The sequence below is a fragment of the Etheostoma cragini genome, chromosome 10 (assembly GCF_013103735.1).
Source record: "Etheostoma cragini isolate CJK2018 chromosome 10, CSU_Ecrag_1.0, whole genome shotgun sequence".
NCBI lineage: Eukaryota > Metazoa > Chordata > Actinopteri > Perciformes > Percidae > Etheostoma > Etheostoma cragini.
The window spans coordinates 12,436,224-12,453,145 of NC_048416.1; the positions used below are offsets into that span (position 1 = coordinate 12,436,224).

The 16,922-nt window shown below is 41.4% G+C and overlaps 1 long non-coding RNA gene across 1 annotated transcript in view; it reads left to right on the top strand.

Moving 5' to 3' along the window:
* Positions 1–16,237: 16,237 nt before the first annotated feature.
* The window catches only part of LOC117951290, a 33,823-nt gene continuing 33,138 nt past the window's right edge, over positions 16,238–16,922 (top strand). Inside the window, exon 1 of the long non-coding RNA XR_004658131.1 lies at positions 16,238–16,273. This is a non-coding gene — a long non-coding RNA (uncharacterized LOC117951290). The remainder of the gene's footprint in view (positions 16,274–16,922) is intronic.

The window sequence follows — 16,922 nt, forward strand, 5'->3', positions numbered from 1 at the left end:
CCTGAAGTCTGGGCCAGGAACATTTGGGCATGCACACAGCTGCGCACATAGACACAGATACACTGGCATGCCGATCACACACACATCAATGCACTCACTTCCAATCGCTGCCTTTTCCCTGTTCCCTGTCCTTTGTCTTCTCTGTCACTTAATTCTGACATCTTTTGCTATTCATCTCTCTCCTTCAATAAAAGGAGACCTTGGTTTGCCAAAGATCTTTTTGGCATCTCTCTCTCTCTCTCGCTCTCGTTACTCAGTCTTTTTTTCTTTTTTTCTGTTGTCTTTCCACTTTTTTTTCTGACAGACATTCCCTCGTTTTGAAGCAGGAGAGAGGTTTTCTCTTTGAACCAAAGTGATCATCACCACTTTGTCGTCATATATAATATTCTTTTTGTCATAAACAGTAGCACATTATATTTGCCCTCTCCTTTTTTTTTGCCATGGCAGTGCTACAGGCTGCTTAGTGCTGGTGATTTATCCATGCGCGGTGCCAGTGGAGCTAAATCTCTACCCCCCTTGGCACTGAAACAGTAGTGTGCATGGTTTAATTTCAGCTCTGAAAGACTGTCGTGCTGCAGTGATAACGCAGGCCTGTTTGCCAGTGATTGGACTAATTAATAGGCTCGCAGATGATTCGCGGCTGTCTCACCCAGTCACTGTAGAGGAGGGCGAAAAAGGAGAGAAAGAATAGGAAAAGGGCAAAAATAAAGTAGCTTGACCCGTGAACTTCCGAGCTTCTTAAGAAACGGTAGGATCACTCATTAACTTTCATGTACATGAAAAAGAGATTAAGCTTAAAATTCCACAAAATGTCACCCACAGATGACTGCAGTTTTTCCAAGCATGTCTGTTTATTAAAGACAAGCATTTTAACCACTCAGTCGATAATTACAAACACATTTGGCAGTTTTTCCACAGGGGCTCACGCACATTTTCATTTTACCCTGTGTGCTCCCCGCTGCTGCTTGCAACTCTGATACCCTGAAAAGTTTATACAGGACTGTCCCCCCCCCCCTTCTCTCTCTCTCTCTCTCTCTCTCTGTCTCTCTCTCTCTGTCTCTCTCTCTTTCTTCCTCCCTTTCTATCTCTGCAGAAGACCATCTAAAGCTTTACCAAGTGCTACTCTGCTAGCTACCCCTCTGTGTAATTACAGACTGAACTGTGACTGTGAAATGAAAGAGATGGTGTGTATTTAGGTTTGTGCTATTAGAGCACAAACCTGACTGTTGACAATGATAAATGACTATAGTGTACAGCAGTAGGGCAATTTGTCCCCAAAACTTAAATCTAAAATTTAAGTGTCAGCCTAAATTGTAAGGAAACCCACACACACACACACACACAAACAAACACACACTCACACGCACAGACACACACACACACACACACTTTGCAAGTGAACAGACTTGCTTGTTTGTCACACACATGCTCCCTGTCTGTTCTCATGTGTGAAGCTCTGTATATCAAGTGCATAATAAAAAAAGGAATGTATTCACTTCAAAGTATTACTAAACAAAGCCAGGAGTGGGGTGACACTGTTTTAACAGAGGGTGCCATACAGCAGCAAGAAATCCTCAAATGTGTGGTGCAAAGTTCTTCACACTCATTTGATTAACCCAGTTTATCCATTGTAGGGGGACAGCATTGGCTTATTTTGCACCAACCCAAGTACAGATGTCTTCAATTTAACATTGCGTGTGAGACACATGCATCTCTGCAGTGGCTGCTGATGGTAGCAAGCTTGTGTGGGTGTTTGTCAGTTGTTCAGGTGGTTTTTACTGTAAGCAGGGCTGCACTCACCTGACATACTTCACTAATTTAAAGAAGACATGACCCATTTCTCCACTTGTAGAGCTGGACTATTAATGAGGCTGATTGCATAAATCATCACACACCATGCTGCCCTCTGTTTTACCACTATCTCTATTACGAGAGCCATCAATGTTTTAAATGCAATCCTCTTCATCCTGTCAGACACAAAACCTTATCTATGTTAACAACCTCCATAAATGTCAGTCTCAACTTCAATCATTGATTTATTTTGGGGGGAGGGCTATTGTTGAATCGTAACAAATATAGATAACATTTCTCCCAACCACAGAGCTATGTTTTGTCTGCCACATTGCATCTTTTGCACTTTAACACACAGAACAATCCTTTCATCCTGTCAAGCAAAGTCCTAAAGAATTTATTCTTAAATGTGACCAATGTTATGGCAATAAGCCATCATTTTAATAAAGAGATGATGCATCAATGTTATCTGTTTCATAGTCTATATCTAAAACGTTTCAATTCCAGGATTGTTCACGGGAAATTCTGCAGGACGTCCGTCGTTTTGGCCAGATTTCGGTCACCTTCCGGTTTCTTTGTGTTGGCGTCCTACACTCCGGTTGATTTCCGAGGACAATGGCTAACTGCTCCTCAGATCTCTGCAGGGTAAATCCAGACAGCTAGCTAGACTATCTGTCCAATCTGAGTTTTCTGTTGCACAACTTAAACAACCTTTGAATGTACACATGTTCTACCAAAACAAGTCCCTTCCCTATTTTGAAGAGGCACCGTTGAATGATTGGTTGAAACAAATGTCAATAAACCAGAGCATGTTTTTCTCACTTCTTGGAATAATGTGTGGACTAGCCAGCCTCTCCTCAGCAGCGCTGTGGAGGAAGGTCTGGCAATCTAATAATGCATCACTAGCTGGTCTATGTCGGCCACCACCACCTTAAAACCACTTGAGCTTCTGTACAAGAAGGCACTTGAGGCTTTGGATAAAAAAAACTTTCTCTTATCCTCATTGCAATATCTTAGAGAAAAATAACTTATTGAGTTTTAATAATTATTGTAAATTTTCCTCATTTTGCTTAATTAATAAAGTACTTCATGGCCTGACGCCACCTCCACTGTGACACACTTGGATCACAAGAACTGTTGTAAACAGGGACTGGGAGGTTCTATTGGAAAAAACCTTCTGCCATAATGTTGAAGGTTAATCTGTCAAAGATTAGCATTAGAACACACTTCCCCCAACTATCAGGGAGCGGCCCACTTTGGCCTCCTTTAAGAGCCAGGTAAAGCTGTGGCTTAGAGCTCACCAAATGTGTAACCACCGCTAACTTGTGTTTCCATTTTTCTACTAATAAATTGTCCTGTTTATTCTTTTTTGTTTTTGTTGTTCTTATCTTTTTCTTTCTTCTTGTTTTCATAAACTAAATGTTACTATCCTGTGTCTTTTTTACTATAACTCCAACCTGCCTATTGGACTGCAGATGGAAATTAGCCCTCGGGCTAAAATATGGCACGTTTTCGTGTACTGTTGTGCTTTTTCATCAACGTGGATTGTCCCGAATTATTAAAAAATACAAAAAAACAATAAAAAAAACAATTCATGCTTGAAAAGGGCTAATGAAAGAGCTGATCTTTCAGTCGCTGCAACTTCATCAAGACAAAAGGTAATCTAAACTGTAAAAAGAAGAAATAGAAACTTGTTGAAATTTGTACAATACAAACATTAGAGTTTGTAAAAATATTGAAATGTTGTCTAGAGTATCACAGTTGCTGATGCGTCTATTTATTAGGGTCACAGAGCACATGCGCAAAAAGAACTCCACATAACACGCAGTGCGTCTGTCTGAAGCCAGGTCCAAGGAGCCATCAGGAGAAGAAGAGTGCAGTCAGCCCCGACCTAACACCACGCCCCCCCAATGGGATGAGCAGTGTGCAATGCGGCCTTAACTACATAACATCGCTTCTCTGCATGGACCTCTGGAGTCAGAATAATTGTGTATTCCTGAGCTGCTGGTTCACGGTTGCTCGGGGGAGTCCAAGAGCATAGCAGCATGTAAGCAAGCAATTGGGGCGCAGCTGTAAATGATTCATAACGTACAGGCAGGCACGTTCATGCTGGTGCTGATTTTAAAGCTGCAGCTAAATGATGTCCTCTAACTCAAGGTCTAGGGTCCCTGAGCAGATATTAAGCCTCAGGTTAGTCTTTTTAATGAGGAAGAGGTGACCCCCCCCCAGTCGTGTTTTTCACATATGTTTTAGGAGACTTTTGATGAAATGTGGCATTGGAGAGCCATTAGTCCAGGCATGCTCAAGTCACAGAGCTGATGGTACTCTGCTCTGGGACAATTTGCGCTGGAACCATTCCCCCGGTGGGAACGTGTCAATCTGCCAGCAGTGAAATGAACACCTTTCATTCTTTACACTCTTCTCTTTCTCTCTTCTCTGGGGGCTCATCTTCTCATCTTCCCCCCTAATCTCAGTCTCTTCCTGTCTTTCTCCCTCCTGCTTTCCCATCCCTGAGCTTGTATTTTGCCTCAGTCAATCCCCAAGAAGATGAAGTTGCAGGATAAGGTCGTGGCATCGGTAAAGGCTCTCAATGGGGCTTAATGAATACCATTAATTCAATCGGGGGACTTGTTTGGAAGGCTATGGCCTTTGTCCAGTCCTGATTAAGCGATGCTATCAGTTATCAATCGTAATGAGCTTTTGTGATGGTGGGAGACGGTCGCCGGCTGGTGAAATAATAACATCTTGGTATTATGATAGGGTGTATAAGGCCAGACACCTATCTCAACCCAACCTAAGGACATATATCTAAGGACATATATCTGAATGTTATAATGGAATGGACACTTAATACAAAATATATACACTCTTTGTAGTGCAAATAATATGAGTGCCCTGATGTTTATACTTGTGCGCTGTTGTGTGCGTCGAGCCAATGTGTGTGTGTGTGTGTGTTTGTGGTTAATAGTGCAAGGGAGAAGTGAGAGAGTGACAGCGATTAGCTTCGGAGCAAATAGCCACTCTAGAGTCATAGTGCTTATGTTTTCTGAACACGGGGGGAAATCTTTAGCAGAAAAAGGTAGCCCCCCCCCCCTTGATTTCATAACGCCACACCTGTCTCTCTCGTTGACTGACTCACTTGTGTTGTTCGTTGTGTCCAACTATGCGTGCTTTCGAACACCCGCCCAACTCTACCTCTGATTGGCTTACCAGGACTTTTAATCAACCTCAACCAATCAACCAATTAGATTACTTGTTATTTATAACGCCATTGTTCCCATTACTGTTGTTTAGTAACATAATGGTCTACAGCGAGTTCACATAAAATATAGTAGCCTACCAAAATATAATACGCTTTGTAGTTGAAAATATAGTACAACGTTTTAACATATCCTGAACATTTGAAAATCACCAAACCTTGACTGGGTTTCCACTCATCATTTCTGTTGTGAGCACGGATGTTGATGTCCACACATACTCATTTAGAATGCAGCATCTGTATGGTCTTCACCCTGCAGATTTAAATAATTCACACAAAGCACAGTCTACATTCAGTTTTTATGAGCCCCCAGTGGCACTTTCAGCCTGTTTATATCACAATCTCCCTCATGTGCCTTCATCCCAGCCTTTCTTAATTCGGCATTTGGTTGCAGCCAGTGAAGCCTATAACCTCTATGTTATCTTCTGGTTTTTAAATAACAAGTTCCACAACTATAACAGGGCTTGTGTAGTCTTAACAAAGAACTACTGTCTTTGCAAACGCTGTACACCACTATGATCCATGGCACAGGTTATTTAAGTGCACGTATGACTTTTAAGATAAACCCACGGGCAAATTCCTGGATGGCTTAGAAGCCTACCAACAAACAAAACCAAACAACCCATCATGCAGAGGCACCATCATCTACAGGAAGAGCGCTGTACACGACGGCTGAGCAGAGCTCCACCAGACCTAGAGTGATGCACTATTCTCATCTCTCCCATAACGTTATTAAAAGTTTGAGCCTTGAGGCCATGAAGGTTTAGTAGAGGATTATTATTTCAAGCTCCCTGCAAAATAAATCAATCCTTTATCAAAGTCCGCAGTCCCCATGAACTGCGTAATCAAATTGAACAGTGTTCTAGGCTAGTATCACGTTACTGTTCTATTAAATTGAGCTATTGCTGTGGGAGATGGCTCAAATATAGCCTTCTATATGAGACATGGGTATTAAGCGCAGACAATTGAAAAATCCCATAAATTTGGCACTGTAAAACATTTTTCCTAAAGGGTTCTTTCTTTGAAGTTTTTTTTTTCCTCTCCATTACTTTCTGAGTGCATGGAATATGTTGAAGGAAAAAGATTGTAACTCTTAGTCCACACTACGTAAGCTAAGAGTGGTCGCTATGCAGACTTTTTACGCTATGTACCCGCTAAATCCTCATTTGTTCAAAACTCTTTACACTTTTACACTTTGCATGAGGTAACCAAGAACGACTCTGACATTTAGAGAGAAGCGAGACCTATTCCTATTGTTATTTCCCATATTCCTGTAATGCAATTTCTCAACAACAGAATCTATCCCGCTGCGGCGGCTCTCTCATTCTTGGGCTGGTACGCCTGTCGGCGCCCCGTGATTGGACGAGGCCTTCTTGCAGGCTCGGCGCCTCTATTCAGCTTGTCCCTGTTGAATAGCGGTCGTCAAGCGCCAGAGCAGATGAAGTGTTTTTGCTGTTACGGTCAATGAAGGAAATGACAGTGAATTTGAAAACATGCTGATGACTCCACTTCACACAGGGATTCCTCAGAATTTAGAAGAGGCAGTGCCCCCCCCTCCACCAACACAAACACACCCACTTACACACACAAACACACACACACACACACACACACCCTCCTGTGTGGTTTCCCATGTTTCTTTTAGGGATGTATACATTTCATGGAAAACCACAATGATAATCTTCCTGTATCAGTAACATGAGCTGTACAGACTGAACCAATTCTGAGAATGAGAGAAATTCAAGTCCTGCACATTTCCTGGCAAACACTGTTGCCCTGACCTTATGGATCTTAAGAGATATGAAACTGTGAAGCGTCTATGTAGGTTAAGAGCCACTTAGCACCTTTCACTTGCTAAAAAATGTGGGACTAAAAGAGCACCTCATTAATTTCCTTTTCAAAACCAAAGGCATTTTAAGATTGAGCAACATTCCTGCAGAGGCTAAAATATCTCATTAAAAGACTACCGGCATCCCAGCAAAGCCATTAATAATGGTAACAAAGCAGACTTTTAAAACACATACATGTCGAAGTTCTTTGTAAACGATCCTTTTTACAATGTGTTTAAATGAATCTCATTGCAAGCTCAATGAGATTCATTAGGGACTGTTTTGTATGCAAAACACAAAGCATGGATGGCATTTGCACTTTGCATCTCATTCACGGTAACCTAGTGTGTGTCATTAAAAGGAAGCGTGGAAAAGCAATTTAAACTAAAGCTTTGATTGAACTTTTGATGACTGCTCAAAGGTGTGTGAGGTACATCCACACTACACACCTGGGTGAAGAGAAAGAGCCGCTCTGTCTTTAGAGCTCTAATTAGGTTCTAGAGGAGTGGCTGTGACAGGAACATCACATCCTGTTCAAAGACACACACCATGTCGCTCATCTACTGTACACATGCTTTTTTTTCGACAGTAATGAGCTGGGCACATCCTTTCTGTTTGCCTCATGCAGGTTTTGTTTTTTACATCCTCTCCTTCAGATTGCACATCTTATTTATTTGTTCAAGGGCTTGTCAAATTTAAAAAACCCTGCTATTATCTTGCAACTGCTGTCAATTATGAATAGAGACATCAAACAAGCAGAGTATCAGCACATCCTTTACGCTACCTCTCACTCACAGACACATTCTGGTTTTCTCTGTTGATGCTTCAGTGAATGAATGAAATTACTTCTCTGACTCTGCTCATCCCTGTTATTCGAGTAATGTCTCAGCCTGTACTTTGTTCAACTTTGTCGCAGGAGTGGGAAGTGGGAAGCCTGGTATTTTAAAACAATGATGGGACTTCATGCACTGTCAGGTGTTGACAGAACCTTTTTGCTTTTGACGCACTGAACTTCTAATGGACTGGCACAACTTGAATGCTTAAGAGAAGAGTCTACACCAACTGCAGTAAGTGTGTGAAAATGTGCTTTATTGCTAAGACCTAGATGAGAATCGTGTCTGTACACTGAATACAAAGTTTGCTTAGCTTAGCCAAGTCACTTACTAGTGTTCTACTTACAAGCTGTTCTGCTCTGTCCAAAGTTCAATATACTTGCACCCCTAACAAGGCGCCAAACAAATGAGATACAACATATTTATTTGTTAGACTAAGAAGTGTTGTTATTTGTGAACTCCTGAGAGCCAAGCCAACGTTTTTTCCCCTGTGTTTTCAATATAGAGTGTGCCAAGAATAAACGGCAAGAAAATGCAAATGATCACATAAAAAGAGATCACATTCATTTAATGCAATGCCTATTTAAGACAGGTCTGCCTGTTATTTCAGAAAGGGGTTGCAACACAAAACTCAACTGAAAGTTGCTGATGTTGAGTTTGAGATGCAGGCCTGGCATTTGAGAAGAACCACTCTTATATGAGCCGTGACCATTATGGCAAGTTAAAGCTATAGTGCGTAGTTTCTGTCTCACCCATGAGGAATTCTAAGGAATGGAGCTCAGCGTAAGTTCTTTAAGGAAAACTTCAATGACGTTTTCTTATCACTTCTAGTTGATCAGATGTTTCTATGCATTCACTTTCTAGTAACCAGTCAGATTCAGCCATGCAGTCATTTTTCTGTTAAACCTATCAGATTCAGCATGTATTTCACAGCCAATCACAGCATGACATTCATGTTTTAAATCTGGTCTCTCCTCTGCGGGTTTTCAGTTGTCATTTCAGGACTACAGTGCGACCAGCCTCCTCCCCTTCAACCACCTGACGTCTCACCCATGATTCCCTGGGTCTTTGTCGGCTGACCACCCCCTTGGCTCATTTGGTTTGGTCTTCTGTGATCCTGCTTCACCACCATCAACAGTGTCTAGACTCCATTGGGGGATATATCTTGGTTTGCTACTTTAAAAACATGAAACATATTGATACAATGGAGTCTAATCTCCAAAGACTTTGTTCATTTCATATTTCGGTTATGTAATTTACAATAAATATTGTCATAATTGCAAGAAAGTCTCATCTGATTGAAATGACAATGACTCTGTAAGCGTGTCCACACCACTGCTAGCCTTCCGTGACCACGCAGCTGCTATTAGGCAAGGAGGATTAAAAAAACATGATGAACTCTTCAGAAGAGGTAATTATCTTTACCACAACACCAGTTTCTGAACATAACCATACTGAGAAATACAGAGTAAGTTTTGTGGAACTGATTGATTTGGCACTGGCTTGAATGCAACGGAGGTTAAATAATATAAAAAAGTTACACACTAAAGCTTTAATGTGTGCCACCGGACCAGAGAGAGACTAGTCTAGAGCTGTCGTTGAAAGGCTCTATCTATCTGGGCTAGTGTCATAAAATTCACAAAGAAAACCCACAGCTAGTTTTGAATCATGTTGATTGTCACTACTTGTGTTCACATGGTAGGCTAGCAAATGTGTAGATATTACATATCATACAGTATATGTACAGGCTACATATGCACTAGCGTTAGCACCTGTGTACCTGTATGAATTTGTTAGCATCCGTAAATAAGAAAATGTGTTCTTATTTTCTGAGACTTGGGGGGTGTAACCTTGCCCCTTATGACATCATAAGGAGCAAGATTCCAGATCGTCCTATTTAAACTTTTATCTTATCAAAGGCAGAGCAGGATACCCAGGGCTCGGTTTTCATCTATCACCATTTCTAGCCACTGGGGGACCATAAGCAGGCGAGGGGAATGCATATTAATGTTAAAAAACCTCATGAAGTGAAATTTCATGCCATGGGACCTTTAACATGTCAGTGTTCATCAAGTAGAAACTTTTCCAAAAACAGGAGATAATCAGCCTTGGAGTGACAAAATATGTTCTTAAATATTGTGAATTATTCACTCTAAAAATTGTGTAATGTGTCAAAGGGCTTTAACTCTCGGCAAAAAAGCTAACAAGCGCATCTTTCAAAATGCCAAACTATTCCTTCAAGGCTAATATCATCTAGGATTGTAAGTCATGTGCGGCAATCATCTCAGCTTCAAGACGCTTTTGGGAAACATGGCCCAGATAAGTCTTAGACATTATTTCATATGACTCACGGATGAGTCATAAAATTATCTAGTGACCTTTCTATGAGATGATGTGTTTATTTAGAATGTGAAAACACATCAATCCCCACAGTTTAGTCCCCCCCTCCCTCCCACCGCCCTCCTCCGGACAATTTGCCATTTCGGAAATGCTGCAGTTTTGTAACAACATACAATTGAACTTTCATCAAAAGCCAATCAGTGGTTTCTGGAGGGATGGACCACAGCTGACTCATATTCCCTTTTGTTAGTGTGGAGAGCATTTATAACAGCATAGGGACTCTGTTATGATTTTGGGATTGCACATTGGACTGTTAAAGCCAAAGCTGAAGACCAGTGACCAGCACAATGCATACAAACACTTACCAAAGCAATTTCCTTTTGTGAGAAATGAAACAACTCACAGCGTTATGGCGGCTGATGACTGCAATCTCTTCACTACATAAATGTATGACTGAACTCTGCAATATATTTGGGTCAACATGAATTCTATTTCGAAGGGGATATTTTTGCAGTCAGCTGTATGCCAAATCTATTACTGTATAAAAGGCTGCTGCCCTGAGCTATAATGAAGCAGTGCAATGTCCAGATGTGAAGTCACACTGAGCTACTTGTCACTTCTAATGGGGCGTATTAATGAAGCTCTGCAGGACTTCAACCCCCGCTACTTTTTGTTCATTTCATTCTGATCCAAGTCCCTTCAGTACCGTCCTCTGTCCTCCGTGTTAAGTGAAAGTAGAAAAAGAACAATCAAAGCTGCCATAAATCAGTTCAACACACTCAATAGCTCGCTTACATTTAGCTCATAACTTAAACTGTTTTTTACTTCCAGAGCTGCTGAAATCATCAAAGCATTGATTCAGCAATATGCCAGAGATGCTCCACAGGGGTGTTGGTCCCAACTGACTAACGGCTGTTATGCAGTACCTGCAGATTTTTCATGTTATGAACATCTTTTTTTTCATCTGATCCCAAATGTGCTCTTTTGGTTAAGATCTGGAAACCATTGTGAGTCCATTTTAAAGAGGAGCCCAGCTGTAAGTATGTTTTAACTCTTGTAATTTAACGGTGTAGTTCAACATTTGGGGAAATGCACATATTTGCTTATTGGCAATGAGGTTGATGACAACATTGATACCACAGCCGGTTAGCTTAGCTTAGCACAAAAAAATCTGTCCGACAGTTTCATAATCTGCCTGCACTCATCTCTAAAGCTCACTATTTAATATGGTTTGATGTGTACAAAACCCAGAGATCTGTTTGAAAACTCTAGTACAGGGGTCTTCACCATTTTTAAACCATGGACCCCTTAACTGAAAGAGAGATGGGGCAGGGGCACCCCTCCACGTGTGTTAAATTAAGTAGCAAATTATATAAAGTGAGGCCTAAAGCGTTTATGCATTTCTTTTTAGTGCATAACATTCTAAGCCATAACTGACATGTGATGATGGCTCTACCTTAGTAACCATGGGCCAGTAAGCGTATCATCAATGTTTTTTTTCACAAATAGGCTAAATTATATAAGCTAATAATATCTTGGACTCATCTTAAGACTTTTTTTTTTTTTTACTTTCCAAAAATTAACAATAATTTGGTACCTCTCCTGCAGTAACTCTGAGGACCCCCTATGGGTCCTAGACCCCCTGTTGAAGATCTCTGCTCTAGAATACATCTACCAACTGGTGTTGACAGTGTTGATTTTATTTTTTCAGGCAGCACAGCCTCGATGGCCTTTACTCAGACCCTGTTTGACCATCGGGTTTTCCTGTTTGTGCCTCAGAATTGAAGAGCAAACGTTTCCGACACAGCACTTTGTGACAGTGCTAATACTAGATTTGTCGCTGCAGAGAAAGACTAACAATTACTCCACAGAGCCTCAACAATCAATAATGTAATGCAGCTGCAAGATATTTTGTCTTTTGAGCAAAAGCTTCAACATCTTCTAGAAAGCCTGCGGGAGCACGACTTTAAAATGTTTAGGGGGGATGGAAATGAGAGAAATGTAAAAAATGATGACCCCGAGTATCACTGAAGCAGGAGGATTGGGAATTAAAAACAACTCTTACAATATGTTATGGGGCCAGAGTCTCTAGAGGAATGTAAAGTACATTTACTCAGGTACTGTAAGTACACATTTCAGATACTTGCACTTGTGTTGGAATCCTCAACAGTGAAATTCAGTCACATTACTCTGTTTAGCTGTCAGCATTTCAGCCGTGTTTAGGTATACGTGCAGTTTAGTGTCCCAAATACCCTGCAACGTAAGCACATTTGTACAGGTCCTATCCCCTGACCAATCGGCTATCCTAACTTTAACCACTTAATGTCAAATGCCAAAACCCTTCCAAACAGCTGATCTTGGCATGACAATTGTGGAATTTGGGATGCTAAACTGCAAGCAAACCCCATGTTCAATCCAGTTACTACTGTAGCTAATGGTGGGCTTGCGTTTCCTGTTGCCAAGTGTAACATGTAATTAGTGTATTAAGCGTAACACCATAAATGAGACATCGGAATCCCCATTGCTATTCAATACAATGCCAGATTAGCACCGGATTTTAACATGCGGCATTAAAGTAAATAGTAAATCACATTGCGTGTATCTTTTCACGGCAAACGTCCATATGTACAAAGCGGTCGCACAACAGCTGAAATGTTGTATCGACTTTTAGATTAGTTTGTGTGTATTAAATACAACACAACTGTTGAACAGGTGGTGGCCAAAGGAGTCAACCAGAGGCCATGAAGTGGTTGCCTTAATTTGACTCAATTTGATTTCCCCTGGCAACCATAACTGTTGAGCCCTATATGGATATACTGTATTACAGTCACAGGGGATAATTTCTTCATTGAGTACTTTTACTTGTTATACTTATGAAACATTTTCCTGATAACACTTACATGCCTTTTTTGTCAGGCTCTGTCATTTTTCTTACAACGATCTTGAATAACCTGTAACCGCAAACAAGACTAACAATGAAAAGAACGCTATTTTTATATAGTTTTTAGTAAAGAGTCTGCGTGGGTTAAATTTTTCTCGCAAAGTCACAGAACAATTTTGAGAGAGAGAGAGAGAGAGAGAGAGAGAGAGCGAGAGAGGGAGAGAGAGAGAGAGAGAGCGAGAGAGAGAGAGCGCGAGAGAGAGAGAGAGAGAGAGAGAGATTGAGAAGCCGGGCCAAGTTCAATCTCAGAACGGTAAAAAACGATGTGCAACTGCTGCAGTCACACATTCTGATGGGTCACCGGTTTCTTTGCAATACCGGAAAAGCCTGTGTTAGCGTATCCGGCCACCAGTGCCAGGTAAAAGGTAGCAAGAGATTTCTTTGTATAGGCCTGATTGTATTTTATTTGTAATTTTTGTATTTTATTTTAATGTTATTTTAAAAGTTATGTGTTGTAGATATGGCTGAGATAGGGCCATGGCCATCACATAAAAGAAGAAAATTAAACAAGAACCACTAAAAGCTACAAGGGTGAAAATGTTCATGTGAAGGTCGACTGTGCGAGTCAACCTCGGTCCGGCTTCTTTACAATGCAGGACTTTTACTAATACAGTTTGGTATTTCTGAAGTGTGCCTTTGACTTAAATAATCTGAACTTCTTCTAATGCATTGGACAAAGACAGCCTGCGGCTAGAAGAAGTCCACCTGAAGAACAGTTCAATCACAAGTAATGTTCAAGTGTGCACAAGTTTACTGTTCTATGAGCATGTGGCAGCAAAAAGCAGAATCCGTTGCACACGCTGCCCTCAGTTGCCACATGGTTTGTCTCTCAGCTTGAGCAACCCTTGCCATTCTCATCTGACCTCTCCTGGGTATTGGTGTCAGAACTGCAGCTGACTGTTTGTGTTTTGTGTATTGCAGCAATCATTCTCTATTAACTCTGGACCCTGGATCTGTGGTGCACCAAACTCCCGCAGGGACAACTTCAGATTCTGGCACACCCACAGTCACGCTGTGTTCAAAGTCGAATTATGAGATTTTTGCCCATTCAGTTTCAGTCAAACAGTAACAGGATCTCCTCTTGCGATCTGCACGGTTACTGAGTCACACCTGCATTAGTCACCGTCTGGAAAAGTGGGGTTTTGTACAAATGGCAGACATGCCTACAGAACATGGTAAATGTACATATTTTAAGTAATAATGTTAAAGAATGCGTCGTGGGCCTGGTTCATGTATATCATTATTTCTTCTTCAGTGCATTATGCTAATGGTGTTTGTGTGCTAATATTTGTTCTTCTCATCACTTTAGTCATGCCCTAAAGGCTTCACATACAAACTTCATGTTTCATCTCTCTACATCTCTGTTGTCTTTACAGTCGTTAAAGTGTGCTTCGAAGGGCAACTGAGTTTGGAAATGTTAAAAAACAAAACAATGAGGGAATTACAGAAAACAGATTAAATTGCTATAAATGCCAAAACGGCTTTTGTAAATCGCACAAAATGCTCTATTTATGAAAACTAGTGCAGTGCCTGTTCAAAGCGGGCCTGTTTGGAATGGGCAGATTGCTTGGCCTCGGGTATTGCTGCCTTCAGCTTTCTCGAGAACCGCTCATCCAAATAACTTCACACTTGACACTGTAATACGCCTGCTGAGAGGACACAGTCGCATCCCCAAGCAATGCTAGAGTATACGCATCGCTTGATCACTGCTAGCTATTTGGGACCAGGCTGTTTCCGGGACCAAAAGCGTTGTTAGGAAAGCTGAAATGTATGAGAATGCCACGATGTAACATCTACGGGCTCTCCTGTCTCTCTTTTACCGTCTGTTCTTTATTGCACTGTAGTGAGCGGCGTAGAGTGAGCTGTACCCGCCATGCCATTCTATGGTGTATCAGTTAAAAAGGGGTCACCTCTCAATACAATACACAGGGTGTAGATAATGCACTACTAATGAACATGTACTATAGATTTCAAGAACTTGCACTCAACACTGCACTTTCTTGGGTCTTAAGCAATACACCCGGCATGTGTGAAGGCGTTCGGATGAATGATTGTCAAGAAAATCCAAGAACAGACAGACAGACAGGCAGACATAGACTCCTATCGTTTGACTTGCCTTTAAACTATCACTTTTACAGAGTACATGTTTAGGAAGCTGATCAATGTCAAAGGAACTTGAATGTCAAGTGCAGGACTCTTTGGGTGCACTTCATAAGATAGCTGAAGAGCTTAAGTGGAGAAAAGAGGAAAATGGAACAACTGAGTTGGAGTCTGACTTATTTATTGTGTCCTTGGAGAGAGAAGGAGCCGTTAAACCAGAAAGTTTTTTTTACTGTGGCATCAAAGTATCCACCCCGTGACATGTCCTTCTTCAGCAGTTTGATTTTTTTCTCTCTCTTTCTTAATTTTTTCTCTCTCTTTGTCTTCTTCTCTCATGCATACACACACACCCACACACCCACACACACACACACACACGCACACACACACACACACACACACACACACACACACACACACACACACACACACACACACACACACACACACACACACACACACACACACACACACACACACACACACACACACACACACACACACACAAACACACACACAAGTGTGTCTCACTATCTTTGTGGGGACCAGTCATTGACATAATGCATTCCCTAGCCCCTTACCTTAACCTTAACATTCAAACCTAAATGCCTAACCTTATCCCCTACCCTTACCCTAACCATAACTTAATTCTAACCCTGATCCTAAAACCATGTCTTATTCCTCAAACAGCCCTTTAAAGTTGTGGGGACCAGCATTTTGTCCCCACAAAGCTGTCAGGACCCCATAAGTATACTGTATTCCCAGTTTTTGGTGTCAAAGTCAAATGTAGTTAAACCTAACACACACACACACACACACACACACACACACGTACAGTACATGTACTGTAACCAGCCTCTCCTCAGTGACAGAGCCCATGTTAGATCAGATTAGCTTTCACATCCACAGGCCCAAAGAGACAGCAAGCACGGGAAACCGGCCTATAGGCGGCGCACAGTTCGACACATGCAAAAAATGTGTGGCGAGGCAGCGTGAATGATTAGTTGTCTTCTGGTGGATGGAAGTGTGCTCTCCTCCTCCTGTTGTTAGCTCTACAGTTCCTCTCCTTGTGTTGGGTCATTCTTTTTAATGAAAGGCCTTATCCAAATTGCTTGTTGCCTCTTGTTTGTCTCCTATTCTTGCAGGACAAAAATTGCCACTGTGTCGCCCTTTTTGATAGGTGAGTAAACCAATTCCAGAGAATAGTCTCATGAGCATCATGAACTGTGCAGTGCGGTGCCATCTTTTGCACACCACTCTCCCACGCTGTTTTGTCCCTGTTTGAAAGCAGTCCAGGCATGACAAAGAAAACAAATATACAAAAGGAGAGGCAGTGAAGCAAAGGAAGAACAAAAAAGCAATATCCTTTCATGCTTTGTCAGAAATGGGCTGTTTGGACAATACAGTAGCATTTCACACAGCCTGAGTGTGTTCCACAGGACTGGTGCAGTGAATACATTCTAAATCATAGTGTCTGCATCCAAAAAAAGAAGGAAAAAAAAAATCAGTGGTTGTTTGCCATGTTTGTTGGATTTGTTATTTGAGCTGTGGCAGGCTGGATCTCTGGAAGGAGGAATTCATTTTTCTACACAATGCAGACCCAGAGACCAGTAAAATGACACTGTATATGTGAGAATTTACACGGTGGGAATAGGCAGGGTTCACATAATTAACTATCCCCCTTTGTTGTATTTACATCCATTCTATTTAAGTAAATCCAGGTAAAAATGTTCAAAGCTTACAATTTGGGCTGGAATTATAAGCAACATAGCATACATGTGCACTATGTTTTGAATAATATATATATATGTGTGTGTGAATATGTTTAT